Source organism: Megalopta genalis, unplaced genomic scaffold (assembly GCF_051020955.1).
Source record: "Megalopta genalis isolate 19385.01 unplaced genomic scaffold, iyMegGena1_principal scaffold0064, whole genome shotgun sequence".
Lineage (NCBI taxonomy): Eukaryota > Metazoa > Arthropoda > Insecta > Hymenoptera > Halictidae > Megalopta > Megalopta genalis.
This window is the reverse complement of record NW_027476133.1, coordinates 715,926-729,262: the sequence shown is the minus strand read 5'-3', so window position 1 is coordinate 729,262 and position 13,337 is coordinate 715,926. Positions and strand designations below refer to the sequence as shown.

The 13,337-nt window shown below is 49.0% G+C and overlaps 1 long non-coding RNA gene across 1 annotated transcript; it reads right to left on the bottom strand.

Moving 5' to 3' along the window:
- Positions 1–518: 518 nt before the first annotated feature.
- On the bottom strand, positions 519–1,113 carry LOC143261738 (uncharacterized). The gene is made up of 3 exons (XR_013035796.1): positions 850–1,113; positions 691–768; positions 519–598 (listed from the first exon to the last, which is right to left on the bottom strand). It is a non-coding gene; the product is annotated as an uncharacterized LOC143261738 (long non-coding RNA).
- Between the last annotated feature and the right edge of the window lie 12,224 nt (positions 1,114–13,337).

Sequence of the window (13,337 nt, the reverse complement as noted above, 5' to 3'; positions counted from 1 at the left end):
CCGCTTTGGATGAAAAAATTACGCTGATTTCCGACGGATTACGCCGTGAAACGAACGAATCCAGTGAAGATAGTGATACAGTAAGAGGTGTGAGAGGGCGAAAAATTAGAATTATAGAGAGCGACAGTGAAGTTGAAAGAGATGCTGAAAGAGAAATTGAAAATGAAGCTGCGGAAGGTGCAAGCAGTTCAGCATGGGTACTTTGCGAAGACTACGACGAATCTCTCTAATAAACAAATGCTTTACATCCCTTAACGCGATTATTTATTATTAAATCAGCTTTGCAAATCATTCGTTGAATTCTGTTCGTACATGGAATTATTCAAATTAAAAAGATAATTAAAAGATAATTAAAAACACTAACTTTATTTTAATTAACCCTGATACAAAAAGTACAAAAATCACTTTTACTTATATTACTTTATTATATTACTAAAACAAAATCATTACATTAATAAAAATTTACTATGTATTTCGCGCTCCCTCCTCTCCCTCCCCTTCCTCCTCTTCCTCCTCTTCCTCCTCTTCCTCTTTCCCCTTTTTTGCCCCTCTTTTGGGGGCCATACACAGTTTTTTTGAATAGCTTTTTCAGCTCTCTCTGCAACGTATAAGTATATATTATTATTATTATTTGTTATTATACATATTACTATATTATATTATATATAAAAGTATTTTTCATTTACTTACATTTGCAGCCACTAGGTTGGCCAGGTTAGGCCTAGCTGTCCCCCGTGCCAGCTGGCCTAATATATTTCGCCACTGCGACTGTAACACAACAGCAGAAATAGAAGTATATATATTATAAATATACATTCTGTTTTGTACACATATATTGCATTTACTTACAGCTCTCCCGGACTCGTACGCGGCAGCGATTTCTCGCTGCCGCGCTAGAATTGAGTCAAGCGACTCGTTTGCGGCGTTCCCCGCTGCCGCGGTTGCTGGTGTCGGCGCGGAGCTTGTCTCCGCTGCTGCGGTTGCTGGATCTGTGGCGGAGGTTGTCTCCGCTGCTGTGGCCGTGTTATTCGAACATATGTTTATTTTCTCCATCTCACTCGTTATTTGTTTTTCCATAGTTCTAAAAAAAAAAAATAATATTATGAACACATTGCGGACGGCTCACGAGATATCTCGTGGCAACAAGCAACCAGCCGCAAATATTTCTGTTACGTAACCATGGTAACGAAGCCTCTCGCATTACTAAGTAATTGTAGCGAAGCAAATGAATCATTCCAAGAATGTAAAAAATCTTATATAGTAAACAGATATACAGGGTGTCCCACAATTATTTTAACAGCCGAAAATGAGGGGTAGCTGAGGTCATTTGAAGTAACTTTTTCCTTTGCGAAAATGCAATCCGCGGCTTTGTTTACGAGTTATTAACGAAAAACACTGGCCAATGAGAGGTGACGGTGCGAGAGAGAGGGTCCGCGAGAGAGTACGCAGCACGAGGCTTTGACAGATGGTCGGGACGGACTCGAGCCACGTTCGAAGTATTGAACAAATCACGAAGCGAGAACTTTCCGGATTTTTTTTTTACTACGTGACAGTGATATTTTGAAGAAAAACGCTGTTCACCTTTACTTTAGAATGTCTGAAGAATATTTACTAATTTTTCGGACCCGAAATAATAAGTAATTTAACCGTGACGGCCGTTTTAATTTTCTAGTGTGCATGACACCTCGTGTGTAACATATGAAATTTTTAAGCAAGGTGTACAGTGAAGATTAACAAAGTACGTAAATGATATTTTACGTTAATGGTATTTTATTTAAATAATTCCGTGCCCGAACATAGTTCAACGAATGATTCGCAAAGCTAATTTAATAAATAATAATCGTGTTAAAGGATGTAAGGGATATGTTTGTTAGAGAAATATGAAGAATATTATCAACAAGAAACTCACCCATTTAGTTGTAAAATCCACTTCATGCACGGAAATGTGTGCAGGAGGATAGTGCATTGACCTCGTACAATGTATGATGAACTGCACAGCTGATCTGTATCCGACGGCGACGAACAGAAGGATATCTCCAGGCAGGCAATTTCAACGTTTACTTTCACTGCATTATCACTAAACACTGATCACTTATCAATAATATTTATGGACCAACTTTCCTGGGTTAATATGTATGGCCCTGAAAAGAGCCGATTGTTTTATGCGACGCGTTCGAAGTTCATATCGTTAAGAACACATACCGCGTTGTCGAGATGAACTGCAGAAGACTGGCACGATGGCCGACTGTGTTTCGTTCTCCTACGAGCGAATTTCAACTGTTTTCCATCGAACGCGAACATTGTCAGCCATCGTGCTAGTCTTCCGCAGTTTATCCCGTCAACGCGGTATGTGTTCTTAACGATATGAACTTCGAACGCGTCGCATAAAACAATCGGCTCTTTTCAGGGCCATACATATTAACCCAGGAAAGTTGGTCCATAAATATTATTGATAAGTGATCAGTGTTTAGTGATAATGCAGTGAAAGTAAACGTTGAAATTGCCTGCCCGGAGATATCCTTCTGTTCGTCGCCGTCGGATACAGATCAGCTGTGCAGTTCATCATACATTGTACGAGGTCAATGCACTATCCTCCTGCACACAGTGTTCTTATTGATAATATTCTTCATATTTCTCTAACAAATACATCCCTTACGTCCTTTAACACGATTATTATTTATTAAATTAGCTTTGCGAATCATTCGTCGAACTGTGTTCGGACACGGAATTATTTAAATTAAAATATCATTTACGTACTTCGTTAATCTTCACTGTACACCTTGCTTACAAATTTCACATATTACACACGAGGTGTCATGCACACTAGAAAATTAAAACGGCCGTCACGGTTAAATTACTTATTATTTCGGGTCCGAAAAATTAGTAAATATTCTTCAGACATTCTAAAGTAAAGGTGAACAGCGTTTTTCTTCAAAATATCACTGTCACGTAGTAAAAAAAAAATCCGGAAAGTTCTCGCTTCGTGATTTGTTCAATACTTCGAACGTGGCTCGAGTCCGTCCCGACCATCTGTCAAAGCCTCGTGCTGCGTACTCTCTCGCGGACTCTCTCTCTCGCACCGTCACCTCTCATTGGCCAGTGTTTTTCGTTAATAACTCGTAAACAAAGCCGCGGATTGCATTTTCGCAAAGGAAAAAGTTACTTCAAATGACCTCAGCTACCCCTCATTTTCGGCTGTTAAAATAATTGTGGGACACCCTGTATAAACTATGTATATATAGTATTATTTAAGAATACTAAATGCAAATTAGAAATGTGTGTTAAAATAAATTGCTACAATTACTAGAACAAATTTCTACAAACGTTTACGCACATTTCTAATTTGCATTTAGTATTCTTAAATAATATTATATATACATAGTTTATATATCTGTTTATTATATAAGATTTTTTACATTCTTGGAATGATTCATTTGCTTCGCTACAATTACTTAGGAATGCGAGAGGCTTCGTTACCATGGTTATGTAACAGAAATTGTATGTACTTACATGTAATCCTACGTCTGCAAGACTTGAACGTTGAATGAAACTGCGACCCTTCGAAATAATATCATTGCTTGTCTGCCAATTGTTCAAATAATATCATTAGTTGTCTGCCAAGGGTTCAAGTAATATCATTGGTCGTCTGTCAATTGTTCAAATAATATCATTGGTTGTCTGCCAATTGTTCAAATAATATCATTGGTTGTGTGCCAATGGCAATGTCCAATGGTAGCATCGCAAGCATAACCTGCGTTTTTATGTCGCGTTCGATCGTAATTTGTTCTCCAAGTGATACGGTCTAGGAGTGCAAAGCGTGCGATTTCTATTTCTTATAATTTTAGATTTTTTCTATTTCATTCTATTTCATGCTATTTCATTCTATTTCATTCTATTTCATTCTATTTTATTCTATTTAATTCTATTCTTTTTGATTCTACTTTTATATTCTACTCTATTCGGCATTATTCTACTACATTTCATTGTAAACAATAGAAACAGATAAATTTAACAATTTCAAAAGTGTAGCGAAACGATGCCAAAGGTTGTGAATTCAATGAATTGGGAGGATGTGGTTTCTTCCCAATTGTTCAGATGTATGAAGGGAGGTGCATCGAAACACCTGACCTTGACCAGACCAAGATACAGCAAAAGAAAAATTATGAAGGAGAGGTAAGTGAGCATTTTGTTTCGTTACTATGATTTCGGTAATATGTTTCGATATAATTTAAATGGTAAGTTCTCATTTCTGCTGGAAATACATTTTTTCGCTTTCTCGCTTTTGTACTTTCATTTCTCGGATTTTTATGATATTGACATATGCTGTGGTCCATATTCAATCATTCGAATGAAGTTGTAAAACAAAATCGACGGGTCGAAGTAGCTGATTAGTGTCATTTATACGTTATTTATATTTCACGTAAATTTCTGTATCATCGAAAGCACTGACATCGAGATATCCCTTCTGTTGCGCACGGCACAAAATTAAAGCGCCGGAATTCGGGAGGAGACGACACGCGATTTATTTGATTTAGACTCCACAGTCCTTTGATTTACAAGCTTTTGGAGCACGGCTCCGTTCGGCGTATGCAGTGTAGCACGGCTACGACAGAAGTATAACAATTGAAGCACGGCTTCGTATAGGCGCAAGGGGCGCTAAATTAAACTTGTCTGTAAGCGATAACGATACTTGGAGAATCTCGCCGTTATCACATTTGCGGCAGTATATATAGACACCTGGCCGATGCTCAAGGTGACGCATCGTCAGGTGTCGAAAGCCGGTCATTGCCTCCTAAGGCAAAAACGCTGCATGTATACATTAGGCCGAGGCGAGCGTTTGACGGTCGGGCCAACGCACGTCGATCGTGTTATTGTCTTGCCGCCTCGCCGTTTATTCGACAAAAAACGGCGAGACGGCGTACATCGAAAGTCGAGCGTGCGTTGACCCGCGGTCCGCGAATCGGCCGAAACATACCGCCCGCCTCAGCTCCGCTGATCTTAATAACTAAATGGCGAGCTCGCTCCGCCCGCCATGTACGCTCGCCTTCCCTCGCTACTGCTCCGGTCCTGAGGAGGGTCCAGCGGGCATGTCCACCGGCAAGCGTACGAGCTGCGTGATCGGCCGAGTGTAACATCCGCCGGCGGTGCGGATGGTTACGATTCGAACACGGCCGTCCTCACCGGGGTGCAGCGTCTGCACGCGTGCGAGACGCCAACACGCCGGTGGGCAATTCGCGTCGCGAAGAACCACGAGATCTCCCACCTGCAGGTTCCTCTCGGCACGCCACCATTTGCTGCGCTCCTGCAGCGTGTGGAGATACTCGCGGTTCCATCGTTTCCAAAAATTGGCACGCATGGTTTCGACCCCTTGCCATCGGGACAAGGGGGAGGCGGCGGTGTCCGGCGAACGTTCTCCCGGAAGCGTAAGCAAGGGTGCCCCCGTCAAGAAATGCCCCGGTGTAAGGGCCGCGTAGTCCGTCGGATCGCTCGACATCGGTGTTAGGGGGCGGGAATTAAGGCATGCCTCGACGGTGCACAACAGGGTGCACATCTCCTCAAAGGTGAGGGTGTGCTGGCCAACCACCCGTGCTAAGTGGCGTTTTACTGCCTTAACCCCCGCTTCCCATAAACCGCCGAAATGCGGAGCTCCGGGTGGGGAGAAATGCCACACGATGTCGGCCTCTCCGAGAAAGGCCGATACCTCGGCTGAGTCGCGGACCGCCCGAACCATCGCTGCGAGCTCCCGTGCGGCACCGCGGAAGTTCGTTCCGTTGTCGGAATAAATAGCAGCGGGCCTACCCCGACGGGAGACGAACCTCCGCAGTGCAGCCAAGAAGCCCGCCGTGGTGCAGTCGCTCACCAGCTCGAGGTGGATCGCGCGGGTCGCGAAGCACACGAACACCCCGATGTATGACTTCTGGGCCCGATAACCCCGGCCCTTCCCCATGCGGGTCCAGAGGGGGCCCGCATAGTCGACGCCCACGTGCGAGAAGGGCCGCGAAGGGTTTACCCGCGATAAGGGCAACGTGCCCATGAGTTGGGACGCTGGAGATGCGCGATGCCTTGCGCAAGCTACGCACCTCCAGGTCACTCTTCTAACCGTGTCTCGGGCGCCCAGAAGCCAATACGTCCTCCTCAGCACGCTCAAGGTGAGCTGGGGTCCACTGTGGAGGGCCGTGAGGTGCACAGCCTCCACCAGCAAATCCACCACTGGGTGCTTCGGGAGGAGGATGGGGTGTTTCTCGTCGTACGCGCGGGACGAGTTGTCTAGACGTCCCCCCACGCGGAGCAATCCTGCCTCGTCGAGAAATGGGCTCAACCGTCGCAAGGGCGACGATCGCCCGACGAATTGGGATTTTCGGACGGCGCGTATCTCCGATGCGAAGGCGCCACCCTGCAGCCAACGGAGCCACAAGATCCTCGCCCGCCGCATCGGCGATTTGTAATCCGAGGGACTATTCCTCCTTCGACGAAGGGCCGCGAGAGCTCTGTAGCATGTTGACGGGAGCGACCCTGGCCCGCGAGGCGACGAGGGTCACCTGGGTTCCCGAGGGTTCGCTCGGGAACGGTCGCGCTAGCAGATACACCATCGCACCATGCGCGCGCGAAGACGCGTCCGCGGAACCGTGCAACTCGTATTGCTCCCCCCTGCGCGGGGATTGAAAGATGCCAAACCAGCGTGGCACTCGTGCGGCGCTTAAGAGCGGTAACTCGGCGACGAGTTCGCACCACGTCTGGTTGAGCTCGTCCGGGAGCGGAGCGTCCCAATCCGCACCCCCCAACCATAACTCCTGCAGCAATATTTTTGCTCTGATTTCTGTCGCCCTTGAGTCGCCGCTCGACTCCGTGGAGCATGGCTAGGGCACGGCCCTTTGACGAGCCGAGAGCGAGGGGTGGTTCGGTACGCAAGGGGTAACCGAACCACGCACTGCCCGTCCGCCCGCCGTGAGACGGTGTTGACGGAATGTTCGCCGCACCTCGACTCGTCAGGGGGGGGGAACAGATTTGGGACTCGCCTCCTCGGGCTCCCAGAACAACGCAATTGCTGCTGCAACCTTTCCTCCGCGCGACAGTGCAGGGACGCCGCGGAGGGATCGGGATCGTTCGCGGGTGTCGACGCGGCGCCCGAGACGACCCAACCGAATATGGTATTTTGCGCGACTGGCTGGCCGGGTGTTCCGCGGCGCAGGCCGGGACCGATCACATCACCGTAACGATCGGCCCCGATTAAGAGATCTACAGGGAGATCTCTAGTCGGATCAGGGTCCGCTAAAATGAGGTCCTGCAGATGCGGGTATACGCGAATGTCGACGGTCGTCTTGGGCGCGTACCCGGTAAGTCTCCGGAGGACGAACGCGGAAAGCGGCATAGGAGCGTTCCCGCGCCCGGTCAACCGTAATACCAGATCGACCCGCGAAGTCACGCGACCCACCGGCGCGTCCCCCGCACCAGTCACGGTGATAGCCGCGGACCGCTTAGGAAGGCGGAGGGCCTGGACGAGGTATTCGGAGACGAAGGTCGCCTCCGATCCCTGGTCCAACAGGGCTCTCACCGGCCTTACCCCCCCGTCGCGTGTCTCTACCCATACTAGAGCGGTCGCGAGCAGTACGGCCCTGCTCCCGCTCCAGCGTGCGACGCAGTTGTGGACCACGGACGATGCGGAGATATTCGTCGCTGTTTCCCGCCCGGGTTCTACCGCGGTTGACTCTGGCCCGCCACCAACCCCGGAATCCTGGTGAATCAGGGTGTGGTGCGAGCCGTTGCAAACGGAGCAACGCGACGCGGAGGGACACGATGTCGCGGGGTGTCCCGAACGGAGGCAGTTGAAGCAGCAACCGCGCGCCCTAACAAAATCCCGGCGCAGGTTGATCGCCATGCCCCTGAACGCAGGGCACCGGAACAGCGGGTGGTTGTCGCCGCACTTCTGGCAACGGCTCGCCGTCGTCGTCGTCGCCATCGCGTGGGAGCGTACCGGTGGTGGAGGTCGGGCCGGCCTACGCTCCGCTGAGGTAGCCGAGGGCTCCGGAGCCATCCTAAGCTCCGCGAAGGACCCGGCCCGATACTCGAGGAATTCGTCGAGACAGGCATACGTGGGTGGATCCACGGCGGCGCGGATTTCGTGGACCCACGCCTCCCTCGACTTCGGGTCGAGTTTTTCCACCGTTAGGTGGACCAGCAGGTCGTCCCAATGGTCCACCGGCCGCCCCAAGTTTCGCAGCTGGGCCAACGCCTCGTTAGTGCGACGACGCAGCAAGGCGAGACCGCTGCCGTCGCGATCGCGGGTGAGCGGCGCAAGGGTCAGGAAGCTCGACAGGAGCGCACTGACGACCAGTCGCTTCCGGTCATACCTCCTGACCAAGGCCGCCCACGCGATGCCGAAGTTCGCCGCTGTCACGGAGTAGTGAGCAATCTCGGACGCTGCTTCTCCCTCTAAAGCACCCTTGAGGTACTGTAGTCGCTGGACGTCGTGAAGAGTCCGGTTCTTCACGACCAGCGACTCAAACTGGTCCGAGAAGCTCGGCCACTCCGTGTAGCAGCCGGCGAACCTCGGCAATGGGAGTCGCGGTAGCTGCGCCACGGGCGCGCTACAGGAGTCGGGCTCCCTGGTCTGGCTCGCGTCAGCCAGCGCAGACGCTCCGCTCCTAAATGAAGCGATCAGTTCCACGAAGAAATCACTTGCCTGTTCGTACTCTGCTTCGGCCCGCTCGAAGTACCCCTGTTTGAAGTAGTCGCGGGTTTCCCGTTCTTCGGCAGTGGCCTTCAGCTCCAACTGGAGGTGGAGGCGTAGGCACGCGTCCCACTCGGTCCGCAGGCGGCGAAGGCGTTCTTCGGCGGCGGCTTCGGTGAATTTCGCCTTTCCCAGGCGCTTGAAATTGGGCAGGATCCGGCAAAGGCCCCCGATGGTGAGCTCTTGCTCCTTGATGAGTGGCTCCATGTTGACCAGCAGTGTTATAGGGACTCGTACGCGTCGATCGACTGCGTGATCGACGCTGTTGATGGAGATGTTTTATCTCTCCTGTGTCGTCTCCGCGATCCGGCTCGAAGGACCAGAAATGTTGCGCACGGCACAAAATTAAAGCGCCGGAATTCGGGAGGAGACGACACGCGATTTATTTGATTTAGACTCCACAGTCCTTTGATTTACAAGCTTTTGGAGCACGGCTCCGTTCGGCGTATGCAGTGTAGCACGGCTACGACAGAAGTATAACAATTGAAGCACGGCTTCGTATAGGCGCAAGGGGCGCTAAATTAAACTTGTCTGTAAGCGATAACGATACTTGGAGAATCTCGCCGTTATCACATTTGCGGCAGTATATATAGACACCTGGCCGATGCTCAAGGTGACGCATCGTCAGGTGTCGAAAGCCGGTCATTGCCTCCTAAGGCAAAAACGCTGCATGTATACATTAGGCCGAGGCGAGCGTTTGACGGTCGGGCCAACGCACGTCGATCGTGTTATTGTCTTGCCGCCTCGCCGTTTATTCGACAAAAAACGGCGAGACGGCGTACATCGAAAGTCGAGCGTGCGTTGACCCGCGGTCCGCGATTCGGCCGAAACACCTTCCTTTTTCTTGGGATCTTCGTCACGTACAAATGCTTTCCCGGTTGTATGGACGTATGTTCGTATTGTTTGACGAACAGATGGGGTCGAAAGGAAATTTTAGGATTATTGTCGTAAAGAAAGCTGATTGCATTCGTGTGTCCCTAAAGAAAGAAATTAGAAGGCCGAGGATCTGGAACTCGTTGCTTTTACGACCGGTCCTTGAGACCCGGCCGCGTACGGCACGCAGATGGGAAGGTTACAATTTCCGCGTCCGACAATTCATTCCCTCCCACGGTGAGGGCCCACTGCAGATATTATTTCAATACGTATTCTGCATTTGTTTGCAACAAACGTTTTCTCTTCAATCTTCTGCAAAGAACGTAGCCGACTCAAGATGGTCAAAATTGTCCTTACAGGTTTTTCAATGAGTACTATACCGTTCGATCTAAATAAATTGATATTATTAATTAAATAATGCGAGCCAGAGAGAGTCACTGTGCCGTTGCAACCATTTCGAATCATAACCTGGAGTAAGCCGTTCAATCTTTCCATTTTAATTGAACACTTGCAAATGATAACGATGACAATACAAGTAGCAACGATTTGTTGCATAGCAATACGGCCCACCGGTCAACAAAAACCTAGCTGCGCAAAATTTCAACCCGGTTGCAAGCTGTGGTTATCTCTGACTATCACGAAGTCAAATAATATTAATGCGCCATTGGAGTTCAGTAATGATGTAGCACAAATCTAAGCTCAATCAAAATTTATTGTACGTATCTATTATTTAAAAAATATAATATTATATATTAGAACTTAGACTTATATGTGGGATTAATTTATAATAGAGTTGAATATAATTTTTATTTTGATTTCTCGGTTCGAGAGATATGAAATTATCTAATTGAATAATTGAATTTGATTTCTAATATACAGTTACGGGGTAATTTTCTTAGAAATAAATAATTGGGTTATAGTTAATTAGTACTATGATTGTAATAATATAATTTATTTTATTTAGGTTTATTTGATTGAATTATATTGAACTGTTAATTATATGAATCAATTTTCTTTGTTGGAGTGAGAATATATATATATATTATTCTAATTGCGGCTAAAAAATTGGCTACAAAATATTTTTCATACATACAATTTATGAATTCATCTAAAAATTTAGATAGTTTTCATACGAGTGACAAGTAGAGATTAATTTTTAATATTACATGAAAGTTTGAATAAGAAATTTAAATTAAATAATGGTAAAAATTCAGTGCTCCAGCACCAACGGTTCGACTGCTGTTGTTCGTTAATTTTAAGAATTTTTAGGGGCTGCAGTTATCTCGATGGTAAATTTTAATAATTATCTGGGTTGAATAAATTTATGCGAACCGTACAAATCGCACGTCGCTTTCATTATAAATGGACTAAGTCGTAACGGTGTAAAAGTATGGGACAATGTTTTCATTAAAATTTTAGTTTAACAATAAGTGTTTCATTTACATTGAAAGGATTCTGAATGAGGAAAATTATATTATTTGCACAAATTATAAATATTATTGATTTCTTAATTTAATACATTTGAGAAAGGGAATTACATGATTATAAGTTATAGTATTTATTTACGAATAAATTTAATGATTTTAAAATGTGTGTGCGTGTGTTGTAGAAGAAGAAAGTAATATTAGTATAAGTAAAAGTGATTTTTTCGTACTTTTTGTATCAGGGTTAATTAAAATAAAGTTAGTGTTTTTAATTATCTCGAAAGTAAAAGAGTTAATTTAATATTTCTGTTATGTATCATAATAGTTATTAATAATGAATTGATGAGTTTATGTTGGAAGAAAATCCTAACTTTGGCATTGTTAGTTGTTACATTTTGTATTGGAATCTTTGTTTTTTCTTTTCTTTTTTACGGACATTATTCTTTCATACTTTTAAATATATTTATTCATTTATCCTACATCAAATTGAATTGGTTAGTGTTGAAATTTTAGCCTCGGACAAAAATTCATCTATAGTTTATTTAGTACTAAGATACTATTTTTTTCTTTTTTTTTTTTTTTTTTTTTTTGTTTAACGTGGGGGAAATCTGCTGGTCAGACACCCCCGTCCCGCCCGAAGGGCGGGGCGGGTGTAGTGCGGGGTTCGACCCGCTAAAACCCCCACGGCGGCCTAGGGCGCTGGCGAGTAGCGGGGGAGCCACGGGAACTCTCAAAGAACACAACCGCGGCTCCCCCTCGCCTGGCCGGCCACCAGGATGGAATGGCGGTGGCCGGCCGCGTCCCGGGGGGGAGATTTATACTCCCCCCATGAATCAACTTGCTTCGGCGGTGGGGGGACCGCACCCCACACCGCCTCGTCACTCCCACTATGGGGAGGACAGCTTCAGTTGGGGGGGGGGGGGTGGCGGGCGGCGGGCAATTAAACCAGTAATCTGGTACACCCGCCGCCCGCCTATTCTCATCTGCTCGGGGAGGGGGGCTCTAGGCGTGGGCGCACACGCCGCACCCCCCGCTCGGCAGCCTCCTTCTGCAGCATCACCTCTTCGCAGAAGGCGATGGCTGCCACCCATTTTCTCGGGCTCTCCAGCATGGCCCCAACTAAGCTGGAGAGAGCGAGGTCGCGACCAACTTCCCGTCTTAGGACTCGGCGCAGCACTGAAAAGGCGGGGCATACCTCCAGTGTATGCTGCGCCGAGTCCTCCTCCGCGCCACAGTGGTGGCACACCGTCGTCGCTTCCCGACCGATGCGACACAGGTAGACACCGAAGCAGCCATGCCCGGTGAACACCTGCGTCGCACGGTAGGTGAGCCTGCCAAACCGCCTCTCCCGCCACGAGGTGAAGTGCGGCAGGAGAGCCCCAGGGACGCGCTCGCCGGCATGGGAACAAAGCTCCGCATGCCATCTGGCGAGCGCAAGTCCCCGAGCCTGGAGCTCGAAGCACTGGACCGCCTCCTGCTCCGGCGGGTCCCCCCGAGCCCGGCCAGCGATGCATATGCGCCTATAAACATAGGCGCGTATCGCCGCCTGCAGCTCGAAGGGAATTTCTCCCGCCAGAGCAAGCGCCGCCACGGTAGACGTGGTGCGGTAACCCCGTATGAGGCGAAGGGCCATTTGCCTCTGAAGCCGGCGCAACAACAAAGTGATGCGCCGGCTTGCCCTCGCGGACGGCGCCCAGATCGGGGCGCCGTACAAGGCCATGGACCGCACCACGCCTAGGTATAGGCGACGCACCATATTATCCGGTCCCCCGAGATTGGGCAACAGACGGCCGAGCGAGGCCGCCGCCCTCTCAACCCGGGGGACGAGGCGGCCGAAATGCGCCCCGAATCTCCAGTGGCTGTCGAGGATCAGTCCGAGATACTTGATCTCGGACTTCACCTCGACGCAGGCTCCTCCAACCCAGATCCACGATCCGGCCGGTGGCCGCGACCGAGGCCGTCCAAATCAGACGGCCTCGGCCTTCTCCGGGGCCATCTTCAGCCCCAGATCGTGGATCTTCGCGACGACGGCTGCTACCGCAACCTCCGCTCGTCGGATGGTCCTCTCGAAGGTGTCCCCGACGGCGACCACCAACGTGTCGTCCGCATAGCAGACAAGGGTGGCACCGTCGGGCAGGGAGGCCTTCTCCAGGACTGCGTTATATCCCAGGTCCCACAGGAGTGGTCCTAACACGGACCCCTGTGGGACCCCGCAGTCCACTTCCCTCCGTATCGTCCCGTACCGGCTCGGGTATTCCACCCACCTGTCCCGCAGGTAGGCCCCGATCACCCGCCTCAGATAGGGAGGCACC